The sequence below is a fragment of the Lissotriton vulgaris genome, chromosome 8 (genome assembly GCF_964263255.1).
Source record: "Lissotriton vulgaris chromosome 8, aLisVul1.2, whole genome shotgun sequence".
NCBI lineage: Eukaryota > Metazoa > Chordata > Amphibia > Caudata > Salamandridae > Lissotriton > Lissotriton vulgaris.
This window is the reverse complement of record NC_141696.1, coordinates 736,019,287-736,028,871: the sequence shown is the minus strand read 5'-3', so window position 1 is coordinate 736,028,871 and position 9,585 is coordinate 736,019,287. Positions and strand designations below refer to the sequence as shown.

Sequence of the window (9,585 nt, the reverse complement as noted above, 5' to 3'; positions counted from 1 at the left end):
CTCGAACCCAGACTAATTAAAGTTTCAGTCTAGCTGTTCGTGTATTTTAAAGAACCCTTCCTGAGCACTTATCACTCACTATTCACGATCACTACTGTTTTTAACCAAGGGTAAATACCTCCTGGCGGAGGTTGCAAAAAATACTGACCCAAGAATTATGCACACACGTGTTAATGAAAGCGGGGAGACAACATATACCACTACGAGAACCTACATTACACGTGCATGAGGGTGTTTTATTTGGGAGACACCCCACACCAACCTGCATACCCTGGTTATGCAGGACAAGTGATCCTTCCCCTCTTGATTTACTAATTAATCCTAAGGAGACTGAATGGATCAGTACTCTTCCTCCCCTCATTGATTGATTTTGGAGCCAAACTATCCCCTCGTCTTGACTTGAACAAAGGATACCATCAATTCGAGCTGGAAGAGAACTGAAGGTATAGTACTACTTTTTCAACTTATGTTGGTTTGTTCAGATACAAAAGATTGAGTTTTGGAATATCTTTGACTCCTCGGATATTTCAGAATGTAATCTGCTGAGTAATTCAAACTGTCACGCATGCTTGCAATTATGGTGAGAACATACTGGTGTTTGGGACAACACAAGAGGAGCATATGACAAGGCGCTTACACAAGTTTGTCAATTACTTACTGATGCAGGTCTCACTTTGATTGTGCCAAACTGTGAGTTTTACAAAACCAAACTCAAATTCTTAGCCCAAGAATCGGCGAATTAGCGCTTTGATCCACGGTGGGGTTCCTAGCGGAGCTCCGATGAGTCTCTTTAGGCAGTTGACGCGATGGTCACAAATTCCAGGTTGTGTTCGATGGCAGGTCTGCCATTGAGCACAACCTGGAATTTTTGACCATCGCGTCAACTGCCTAAAGAGACTCATCGGAGCTCCGCTAGGAACTGCCATTAAGCACAACCTAGAATTTGTGACCATCGCGTCAACTGCCTAAAGAGACTCATCGGAGCTCCGCTAGGAACCCCACCGTGGGTCGAAGCGCTAATTCGCCGATTCTTAGGCTAATCCTTACCATGGACAAGCACACCCCCCAACTGAACCTGCTTTCATCCCTCTAGGCAGGCGTTATTATTATTCATACAACCAGGCAATTATCTTTGACCCTGATGATGATCCCGCTAGTATAGGGGCATGGGATCAAAACGTCGACTTTTCACATACAGTGTCGCAATTGTACCATGTGTTAATATATTGCTGTCACTGACGTCTTGAGCTTGCAGTACTATGTATTAAGATGCAAGCCACGTTCTGCACCAAAAAGTTATTGCCTGAAATTCTAATTTGTTTTCTACCTTTCCCTTCAATTTTTTCTTTCCCTCATACTGGGTACAGGACTGTGCCCTCTTTTTTTTGTGTGTGTTTTAATTTCAAACATTTCTTCTACATTTATCAAATAAATATTCCATGTCCGGCTGGACATTGGAATTGAACTTATATCCCTTATTGTGGTCTATAATTGAATCTGTTTAAATACCTTTTTTCTAAGCTTAGGACCACTGTTCCTTATAAAAAAAAATTTAAAAAGTCAATTAATCATTGGAATTGTTTCATGAAATTATGCGTGGAGCAGTAATCCACGATTGTATCATGTTTGCATATGGTTTGCTTTATAATTCCATGTATGAACAAAAATTTCTAATGCTGTGAGTTCAATACAGACATTAGCATATAACAATTTGTGTTGCAATTTTGTTTCAAGCTTGTTGTTTAAATTGTGTACACTGTATAAAATTGTTTGGGCAATAGTTGCCAAAGGAACAGTGCTACCCACATACAGGGATCATTTCCTGTTCTAACAGACTTCTCTTGATGCCACATGCAGTGACAGGCGCTGTGAAGTCATTTATATACTGTGTACTTAGTCTCCCCACTTTTACTTTTCAGGACTTGTACCCTGACGAGACGTCAATGCGTTGAAATACATTCTCCCAATTCTTTTTTTTTTAATCTCCCACTTTGTTCTTTTAAAATGTTGACATGTATGTACAGGTTCAAAATGTTGGCATTTATGCAAGATGACGTGTGTCCCATTTGATTCGGGCCATGGTGATTAGTGAATTGAACTATGACGTGTAGTGTATTGTCATAGGACGCGATTTTATGTTACACACTGTTTTGACTGACTTCTGTGAATTTGCAGTAAAGGAAATCAAAGCATAATCCTCGCTACCTTGTTAATAGAATTTAAAATTCTTCACTCCATATCTAGAATTAGTATTAATCTGGAGGTTTACCTTTAGAATATTCACATTTTAGCCTGTCTTCCTCCTTTTATTTTCTTGAATGTCCTAGGCCTTCTTTCTATGGGTGGTCGGGCCTCTTTTCTTGCAGCGTGCCCAGCCCAGCCTTCCTCCTGCAGCCTGCCACCTCCCTCTCCTTCTGCGCCTGGGTCACTGACACAGCGGCAGCTGCGCCTCCCTTCCCCCTCCTCCCGCTGCAGCAGGCATTGGCTAGGTGGCTCTCCTGCCTCGCTTCCCCGCTGAAAGGTAAGGCTTTCGCTAATAGTTTTATTGCACCCCTCTTTTCGTCCGTGCTCCCCGCTGTTGAGAGGCGGGGCGCTGTGGACTTGGCAGCAGCCAGCCTAGTGGCCTCTGAGCTGGCACAGCCCACGTTGCACGCCCGCAGATGGAAAATCAGACTGCTAAATATATTTAAAAAAAAATCAGCCGCAATCACTCTGTGCTGGTCGACGGCGGACTGTATCGCTGTGCATGTTTATGTTTGTTGCATCAGCTGCAACATTCGTTTGACATGAGGCGTGTGGTTCCCCCTCCTTTGCGGAGCTACAGCAGTCTGCAGACGGGGGGGGGGGGGGGGGGGGGGGCTCTGTCGGCTCAGTTTTTTTTCTGACCCCAGGTGTCTGCTAAAGCAAAGTAGGCGAAGATTCACCCTGTATATTTTTATATTTTTGCAAACACTTAGGACCTCGTCTAGGTTGTACTTGCACCTCATCGGAGAGATTATTTACTCCAGAAAACTTGGAAGCTGCAAGCTTCGCTTCCAGCGCACGCCATATTTTCGCTCAGGTCTGTCAGACAGTGTGTGAGTCATGCTTTTCCTTTTTTTAACTGCACATAATTTAGCTGCGGTCTCGCCGTCTTCTGCTGTGCACTTTGCACATAAAACTGAGCGGGCCATTCGGTTTGCTCCTCCCCCCTCGACCAAAAAAACCCCATGTTGCTTAAAAAGACGCATTTACATGTGCACTTTCAGCCCAGTCACATTGCAGAGGCGTGATTGCAATGCCATATTTCCTCCCCCTCCTTCCGGCTGTCCATTTTTGTTTCTGCTTCGCGACTGTAAACCGTTGTGCTTTTCTTGGCAGGGTGGGGGCTCTGGCACAATTGAGCCCCTGGTTTCATACGGCGATCACCTCTTTAATCCTTGCGTGAAGCCATTTTCCGTCGCTTGGTGTTGGATAGGTGTAGACATTCAACATGTGGCTTGTCTTTTGGAGGGAAGGTTTCAAATAGCAGGATGCCTTTCCAAACTCTAAAGATATATTCAGCAACAAATAAGTGGCTTAAAAGAATGTTGACGTCCCGGTGCTTATAAATGCTGCAGGGCCATCGAAACTGATAAAGATGAGAAAGGACAAAGTTGTAATTACCAGGGTACTTACTCATTTTCCACTTTTCATCTTGGTCATACCACTCCGGACAGATTCACCAATAAAAGAGGTTTCCACATAGACTGATGGTCACAGGTTCGAATCCCAGGAACGCGGACAAAGAATACATGTCCTATCAATTGACGGACAACCCATAGACTATTCAGTTTGTAGAGACCACTGTAAACAGTCATTATTATTTAAACTGTTTGGCTCCAGTAGTATCAGAGTGATGTGCCATTATTATACTACCTTTTTTGTGACTATATTGGTCTATTGGATTACTCTTTATTTTTTATTTTTAAGGTCTTGCCTAGGCAGCGTTTGCACTGTCTCTTCGAGACATACTGTATTCAGGATATGGGATTAAAGCTTTGCCCACTTTCCACCCATCTTTTTAATTGGTTCTGTCCTTTGCAAATGGTGGCTTTTCATTGGTCAGTAGGTTTAGTAGTCCCTCCTTAGTACCGCCTTGTCTCTTCCTGTAACCTCCCATGAGGACATCCTCTGTTACATGTGTTGTTACTCCCTAGGTTTTAATTACAGCCTCCAGGCAGGACACACACTTGGTACTAAGCTAGGCTTTAGTGATTACTTCACTCGCTAGAACATCTCGCATTTATATGAGACGTCTGTAAATTTCCCTTCAACTGCACACCGAGTACAACCTAATCCGAAATAAATATAATAATTATTTTGTTACATTTCAAAGCTACTAATTGTATACATGGACATAGCTATTTGAATGTACTCGTAGTACTGACTTGCATGCAATGCATTATGGTAGGGTGAATTTACCATATCTTCTGCAGGGTGCAGTACCATATATGACCAAAAGAGGTCCCCCTTTGGCCACATGGTGCTGCACCTTTTAACATGGCCAGGTAAAAAACATTACCATTTATATTGCCAGTACCGCCAACTTCGTAGACCTGCAGTGCTGGTGCCTTCCTAATTAGGGAACTCTAGGAACAGCTTGCGGTACTGCACCTAGACATGCAGTGCTAGTGCCTTGCTCACTAGGGAGCTCTAGGAGCAGCTTGCGGTACTGCTCCTAGACATGCAGTACTGGTGCCTTGCTCTGTAGGGACCTCTGAAAGCAGCTTGCGGTACTGCACCGAGACATGCAGTGCTGGTTCCTTGCTCACTGCAAGCATTTGTAATGCACTAGGTCTCGCATTACTTAAAGTGATCTATTGGCGTTGCATTATTATTTGCAACGCCAATACCTCAAATTATCAGTAATGTGAGACCAGTTGCATTGTAAATGCTTGTTATAGGTTGTTGAATACATGCCAACAAATTTGGGCTTGAGTCCCATTTTTGTAACTCTAAAATAGCTTAATTTTTGCCTTCACTGTCTTAAAACTTCCTTCTCTTAAATGAAGCTAGTGAAGAATTGTGATTTCCCCCTGTATGTTTTCTTTTTTAAATCTTGTTGCCTGTTATCAATTGTTTTCCTACTGTAACTCACTCCATTGGAGTGAGTCTCAATATTCACACACCACCTCGTTCCATGGCATTGCCTTCAAAGAAGCCTCACAATGTGAACTGACCCTTTTCTAATGAACTTTTAACTTTTGTGCAAAAGCGAAATCCTGCACAATGCATGACATTCTTGTTTATGGAAATCATGAGTATTCGTCCTTAAATGAAAAGGCAATGTAACGGCACATTATTTTGCAAGGCCAATAGTTAAAATTAATTTGGTACACCACTGCAGTTTGTTTTTTATCCCCCCCTCCCCAAATAAAATCTCACGGTACATCCTATCGTTGTAAATGATTGGCAACAAAGCTTTTGGGATCTAGAACTTAATCAGAGAAATGATGTAAAGGCATGTGCTTTAGCTGTTCTTCTTGTACGACACCCCTATCTGAACGTGTGCTTTTTTCAGCTACATATTTTTGAGTAACTGTTACGTTCATGTTAACCACAAGTGGCATTGTATTTAATAAACCCCCCCCCCAAATCTGTATCATAGCTGCAAATAGGTCCAAGTTGCAGTGGCGGTTCAGTAATGAAAATGCTTTTCCAAACTGGTTTTCTTTCTACATTGATCCAGGAAAATTCTATGGGCCTAGATCAATGTTTTTGAGGGCCAATCTGTGCGTAAACAAGATGAGCGTCTCTTGATACATAGCAGTACAGGTGGGTGTCTTCGGGGGCATAATAATAATAATAATAATAATAATATTATTATTAATATTATGTACTGCCTTTCAACAAAAAGCTAGTTGTAGTGCATAATTATGTTTGACGGTTGGCTTACTATCTGTAGTTTAGACATGGTTGCATTTGATGAGTCTAGTCGGCATTCGTACTGTCCACCACTCTTAACTCGCCTGTGGCTTAAGGTCATCTTTGGCATAGTAGGTTCCAGATGGCGATTTACGAAAACCTTGCAAAAACGTAGCCACCCTTTGTTTGTGTTGACCAGTGAAAGATGTATGTTTGCAATGCTGTTAGCTCTATCTAGTCTTGATTTTCCTTCATGGCCCAAAAATTAAAACTTCTTCTCAAATCAGCTTAAAATAAAACAAAAAACATTTTTTATTTGTATTTCCAGTCTGCCACATTTATGCCTAATGCTAACGATTCTGGCTAAATGTAATTTTTTTTTACCACTTAGTCTGACAGGTTATGTTATCAAGTTTTATTAAAGATATGCACACTGTGCCACCGACTTCTTTGTGCTAAAAATTCTGGAGATGCCTAACAGGAATAAGCATATTTCTTGTACTAAGTAACAAGAAATAATTTGGTAGATTAACAATCTATTTTTTTTCTTCCCACTTAAAAAGGTAAATATTATAAGATTTTTCTTATTAAAACATTGTAAAGTAAAGGTAGCAACTTCCCAAAATTCAAGTTTGAATAATACTGGCTAGTGTTTCTGAAACGTTACCAATCAAAAGACGTTGTTGCAAGCCAAAGTGCTCGTCTTATGTCTGAATGTTGTACAACTACTCTGAGTACTGCTGAAGTGCTAAATATGCCAGCAAGGTTTAGCCAATAAGCAACTAAGGGTTGGCTCTAATCAGTATGGCTGAGCCGTCATAGTAAATAACAAAAGAGGATTGCCAGTACTGATAACACAAAAGTAATATGAATTCAGACACAGTACTTGAGAAAACATTCAAGACTGGAGGCTAGTCAATAGCTTTTATTCTTATTTATGATTTTATCATCCAGGAGAGCTTTTTTTCATATTCAAAAAACAAACATATAAGGCATATTAGACAAGAAGTAAAAAAAGGGGAATCATTCATCGTATCAAACATATCACAACCATACGACATGCAACCATTCATGGGGAGAAGGGGATACACTAGATAAGAGAGCTACAAGAATTACCAAAGAATGCGTTATTTACAATATGATACCAAACAAAAAACGAGAAAAGCCAACGTCTGCATAACACTTAAACAATATTTTCATTTGGTTTTTAGTCAGATATAACGTACATTCCTATAGTCAAGTGTCAAAAATATTTTAAAAGTCATTAAGAAAAGGATAATGTACACAGGTTAGTGATAAGCAACAATAATCATGACATTAACGCTTATCACTATGGCAGACAGTAATATGGCTGGGGCCTACGCGTTTCGAATCCCATAAGCTTGTTGGGATTCTCTTCAGGGCCTTTGGTGTTCTCACCAGGCAAACAAATGCAAAAGGTGGGCCTCAGCTTTCTAGTGTGGGGTGTACCAGAATCTTCTCTATTAAGATGGTATAGTCTCCGTGTAAGGATCAGTTGACACAATTTTAACGGAGGTAGACCTGATTCTTGGAGTAGGAGCAGCCACTCTAGTTCGTTGATTCTATATGTCAATGGACTCGTTCTACCGTCGCTTTAAAGAGCTTTGTGCACACTTTTAACTGTGTGTAATTCTTGCACAAAGGCTGCAGAGCATGGACAGGAACTGTTTAAATGGGGACTCGTAAATTACACGTGAATTCATCCGATAATAGGCTCTGCAAAAGGCAGGCTTTTCTTCTGCGCTAAAGGGAGCAAGCTCACATTCACCGGAAATGTTTCTAGAAAGCAAGCTTGAACGCGTTAGGCTTGCCATCATATATTAAATTAATATTCATGGATTCGCATTCAAGCGTCCATGCTCTGCAGCCTTTGTGCAAGAATTACACACAGTTAAAAGTGTGCACAAAGCTCTTTAAAGCGACGGTAGAACGAGTCCATTGACATATAGAATCAACGAACTAGAGTGGCTGCTCCTACTCCAAGAATCAGGTCTACCTCCGTTAAAATTGTGTCAACTGATCCTTACACGGAGACTATACCATCTTAATAGAGAAGATTCTGTTACACCCCACACTAGAAAGCTGAGGCCCACCTTTTGCATTTTTTTGCCTGGTGAGAACACCAAAGGCCCTGAAGAGAATCCCAACAAGCTTATGGGATTCGAAACGCGTAGGCCCCAGCCATATTACTGTCTGCCATAGTGATAAGCGTTAATGTCATGATTATTGTTGCTTATCACTAACCTGTGTACATTATCCTTTTCTTAATGACTTTTAAAATATTTTTGACACTTGACTATAGGAATGTACGTTATATCTGACTAAAAACCAAATGAAAATATTGTTTAAGTGTTATGCAGACGTTGGCTTTTCTCGTTTTTTGTTTGGTATCATATTGTAAATAACGCATTCTTTGGTAATTCTTGTAGCTCTCTTATCTAGTGTATCCCCTTCTCCCCATGAATGGTTGCATGTCGTATGGTTGTGATATGTTTGATACGATGAATGATTCCCCTTTTTTTACTTCTTGTCTAATATGCCTTATATGTTTGTTTTTGAATATGAAAAAAAGCTCTCCTTGATGATAAAATCATAAATAAGAATAAAAGCTATTGACTAGCCTCCAGTCTTGAATGTTTTCTCAAGTACTGTGTCTGAATTCATATTACTTTTGTGTTATCAGTACTAGCAAGGTTTAGCAGTAAATTAAGAACTTGCTGGTGAGTGGAGTGTCTAATTGAACCTGGTTCGAGGATTGAAAGGGTTAGCTTGGCCGTTCATTCTTCAATTTTTGCTAAATGATGTCTATTACTGCCATTTATTTACAGTGGTTTAGAAAGGCGAAGTTGAAGCAAGTGCAGTAAAATGCTAGCGAGTGCTGTTTAATATTGCCATTATTACTCCTTTCCGTCGCTTTGTCATCAGAGCCCTAAAGACCACATCTGTTTTGGCTTCTCTTTATACTGAATTGTGAAATGTTTAATTGAAGATAAAAATAACTTGTGTTATGCACACAGGGTTGTGGTTCTCCTGTAATGCGAAGACAACACTTTTACAGACAATGAGCCAAATCCCAAATTCACACCCCTTAGCAGCATACTTCTGCAAAGTTATGTGACATTTAAATTTCCTAACCTGTTAAGCATTTTTTTATGACTTACTGGGAATGCTGAAGTTTACACTGCTCTTAAGCCATTTTACTCCTGTTTTTGTAATATCTTGCTATATCAAATATGTATATGGTGTCTTTCCATTCTATAAACTGCTGTTGTTGTAGACCTATGTTCCATCATGCATGTGTGCTGACACAGTACACCTTTTTAACCAAAGTCCACATTGGTTTAGTTTCTGAGCTGGAAGTCCTTGCTAGTCTTATCCTACATCATGACAAATTTGTTAAAGTATGTAAGACTTCATGCATCTAGGAACAACCTGACGTTTGACAAACTCTCAATGGGTGTTTTAATCAATTTTACCTGGTGCCTTGTGTTAGCCACGGCAGAGCGGGTGTGTTTGTGTAATATGCCATGCAATGGAAATACATGTGGGATAACACAATATATAGATCAACTGTACTAATAATGGATATGCATATGTTTCTTACTTCAGTGCAAAGATCAACTTTTACGTTTATTATCACGAGAAACTGTCAAAAGAATACCATGGTTTATTGCCTCG

The 9,585-nt window shown here is 40.4% G+C and overlaps 1 protein-coding gene across 17 annotated transcripts in view; it reads left to right on the top strand.

Annotated features, from left to right (window-relative positions):
• Positions 1-2,358: 2,358 nt before the first annotated feature.
• Positions 2,359-9,585, top strand: part of MBNL2 (muscleblind like splicing regulator 2) — a 658,937-nt gene continuing 651,710 nt past the window's right edge. For 11 of the 17 annotated variants that reach the window (XM_086934644.1, XM_086934642.1, XM_086934641.1 and 8 more), the window contains exon 1: positions 2,389-2,521. The gene's annotated coding sequence lies outside the window, so the exon portion shown is untranslated. Of the gene's footprint in view, positions 2,522-9,585 lie in introns of all 17 variants that reach the window. The other 6 variants (XM_086934632.1, XM_086934628.1, XM_086934635.1 and 3 more) reach the window with 5 other exon arrangements.